This window comes from Paramisgurnus dabryanus, chromosome 6 (genome assembly GCF_030506205.2).
Source record: "Paramisgurnus dabryanus chromosome 6, PD_genome_1.1, whole genome shotgun sequence".
In the NCBI taxonomy this organism is placed as follows: domain Eukaryota; kingdom Metazoa; phylum Chordata; class Actinopteri; order Cypriniformes; family Cobitidae; genus Paramisgurnus; species Paramisgurnus dabryanus.
In genome coordinates, this window is record NC_133342.1 from 23,029,118 (window position 1) to 23,033,093 (window position 3,976).

Genomic DNA, 3,976 nt, shown 5'->3' on the forward strand with positions numbered 1-3,976 from the left:
ACATTGACTATTAAACATGTAGTTATTTAATATGATAAATAACAGGTGTTATATTAAACTACACATCTTACATGGAAATGGAACTTAAATAAATAAAAAACAGAAGAGCATTATTTTGGCATTACATAAGGAATTTGAAAAAATGCCATGAATAGCGATGTAAAAAGCATAAAGAAATTATAGCAAGATCAAGTGAACCACACACCTACAAAATTGAAAAAGTGTGAAGTCTTTAAGAATGCAGCTGGACCATTAGAAGAAAATCTAACTTAACAGAATTTACAATACCATAACTTAAATTAACAGAATTTACAATACGGCTAAGCTAAAGCCAGCGGTCTCCCAGTAAGCAAGGCTTAGCCAGGAGGACCAGTTCTCCTGTTGCACCTCATAACTTTAGGTTAAAAGGGAAGCTTGTAATAGCAATGAAATTAAAATTTTATTTGTTTGAAAACTGGTCTGATTTTAGGGTGGATGTGACTGAAAAAGAGACATACAGAGATCGCAATAAGAGGCCTTTTTGTTGAATAAAAAAGGAATACAGTAATAAGTTGGACAAAAATGTTGGTTTTGTCAGTCAAAAGTTAAGCAGCTGATGAATGATTTAAACAAAGAGGCATTATGTTGCTATAACATCGCATGTTGTTACACAGAATATTGTGTTGTCTACTTTAACTGGGCTGGAAATTGACACAAAAAACTAAAACAACCAGGCACATAAAAAGGTTTATTGTGATGTGTAATACCTTCAAAAATAAGGTTTGTCCAAGTTAAAATCCCTTTCTAACAAATAAAAACTAAATCCCAGAGAGCATAAGGTAAGTCTCAGAATATTAATGACATGTCTGAACAGAAAACCGATTGCCTTTCACTGTTGTGGACAAATGTGGTGGGTGTCCCTGAGGCAATGTTTACTTTGTAAAGTGCATGACTAAAGCAGAGGTTTAAAATAATCACTGCAGTATGTCTGAGGGTGGAGCGAACCGTCTCTACATCTGAAAAACATCACTTCAATACAAAAAACCACTGCCCACAAATAGGATGTTTTCCCTCTCACTTAAGTTTGTTCATAGCACATGGTAATTTTATTGCAAAAGAAAGAAAATATAACAATAGAGAGCAAAGCTGAAATATTTATTACATAGCACAATAAAATTTTAATAACTAGTAGATTGTTAAAATTGGCTATTAAGAGGTGATTACTCTCCCATTCTTTGCAATTTAATTGTGTTTTCTTGCAGATTGTTTAGTGACTGAAAAATCGACTTCACATTACACTCATTTACATACTTTTCAACCACACAAACATTCATCAAACACTCTATAAATCTATCTTCTTACATAAACTCAAGACTTGACACTATTGGTAATTGAAATAATAAGTCTGTCTCAAGTTCACTAAGTAAACCTGAAAACCTTTACCCATAGAAAAGAAAGATCAGAAATGAGATCTGTTTAATACTGTATATTTTTGAATAAAGACAGAGGTCTCTTTAGGACCTATATTTATAATTATACAAGTACTTTTCTTTCAGCTGTGAATAGATGTGTTCCTTGTGTTTAACACAGTAAATCCAATAGAGTTTGGCGTCTATCAATGAGATCTATGGTAACTGTTTTGACAAAGGTGTGAAAAATGTTTTAAAACAAATGAAAAAGTGTTAAGGCATTTGCAAGAGAAGACTTCTGCTGTGCCAAGAATGTGAAGGTGAAGCTCAAGATCAAGTGGATCCTCATTAAGTGTGTCTTAGAAAATGAGAAAAGCTGTAAATAATTGCAGGTACAAAGTCATTATCTGCTTTTTCAAATGTTTATATTATTCTAATAATTTGTTACTCTTTGTCTTGTATCACAAGATGTTACAGGCCATAACCATACAATATTTTTTTATAAAATGTGTCTTATGTAAATCAAAAAGATAATTTCCTGTTGTCCGAAATAGTATCAAGCTAAAGGGTGGACAAGTTTAGCTCCAACCCTAATCAAACATACCTGAATGTAATTTCTATTTCCTGAATATTACTTGGAAATGACATTCAGGTGTGTTTGATTAGGGTTGGAGCTAAACTTTGCAGAACAGTGGCCCTCCAGGACCAGGAATGCCCACCCCTGAGCTAAAGTGACAGTGTTAACAGCATGTAACAGAATTGGGGCCTGTTTCAGTGAGGAGGGTTAACCAACTCTAAGTTAAAACTTGAACTCTGAGTTGACTTACTCTGAGATCGAAATCTTAGAGTTTGTTGGTTTCAGAACAGCTGATCTGAGTTAGTTCAATCGACTTCTAAATAGTTTGACTCTGAGTTAAGCGCATGCACAGGCACTATGAAAAGCCATCAGTAATGGAGCACTGATATTATGATTCGGCAGGGAAACAGCACAGAAAAAAAAAGGTCTGAATCCTTTTTACTACTAAAAACTGAAAGTGCTGCTGCAAGTGTACAGCAACTACGAGCATATATTTTAAATAAAAGAGTTGTAAGAGTTGTAATAAACTGATGATTGTACGTTATTGAACCTTATATTAATTTTCATGCAGATTCAAACCCATGGACAAGAAGAACATGACAGAAGCTAAAAATTTAAATTAGGAATTAGGGGGAAACTAGTTACAAGTAACGCGCATTTCATAATAATATTACTTTTCTAAAGTAACGAGTAAAGTAACATATTATTTTATAAATGTACACATTAATATTTGAGTTTCTTTTTTAAAAAAGTAATGCGAGTTAATTTAAAAATAAATTAATGTACTGAATTAAACTGAACATATTAACATAGAATTACGCACTATGTGTGTCTGAGCGGGAACAGTTTGAGTCAGAAACGGAGATGGCAGGCCAGAGCTTGACATTTTGCGATAATAAAAAACACCTGCAAGCCTTGAAAGAGTGGCTCTGATGAGTTCATAAGAAATGTAAAGGCAACTGTTCGGATGCAAAAGCATGGCCACAGAGGCAGATGAGTATTGATCTATGGTATTTATATATTTAAAATGAAACAGAAAAATATTCATAACACTGTTATAAAACTATATTACAGGGTATTAACATTTAACATTTTAATGACAAATTCAATTTGTATCAGTGGTAAAAAGTGGTCAGTTACGTTGTCTTGCTAATGTCAAGATGACATGACAAGTTATGTGTTGGTTAATATCAAGTTGTCATAACAAAGAAATTTCAAACAATGTCATCTTTGCTTTAAAAATGACAAAATTCAACGAATGGCACTTAATGACAGTTGTCATAAGCGTGCATAAATCTCCTTTATGTTCATGACATGTGTCATGCCATGATTATGAAGGTGTCATGTCAGTCTTATGAACACCCCTTCAAGTAAAGTGTTACCAGAGCAATAAATAATGACTTGGACACGAAATGTACCTGCAATTATATAATCACCAACATGTGTTTCCTGGGGATCAAACTCACAGCCTTTATGCTGCTAACACAATGCTTTACAGGTTAAGCTACAAGAAAACTTCTCTTTAGGTATAAAGGAGTAACCACTAAGCATAAAAACTTTCTCCATGGTAAACTCGGAAAGGTCAAACGCCATCTGAGACAACTAAATAAAGTCTGGGAATAAAGCAGGACAACATTGGTTTCTCAGAATATGATTAAAAAGTTCATTTTGGACAATGAGCTGAACACATATGACGTACTGAAATCTAAACCAAAGCTTAAGGAGCATAAAAAAAGAAACAAATTAAGTGGTCAAACATGATTTTATTCCATTTCTGATATATGAGGAACATTGAGATCCAAAGATTTTTTTAACTGTGGCCAATTAATAAATGCCACAGACTCATCTTTTTCAGACACACTGGTGTAGTATGAAGTGTGTGTGTGTGTGTGTAGGAGGTTTGATCCTCCAGTCTTTACATCATCATGCTTTCATTGGGCTGCCGTGGTTAATTAAACAAGTTGCATGCCAATAGAAGAAATCCAGCTGCTGGTTGATATAAAAGAAACGG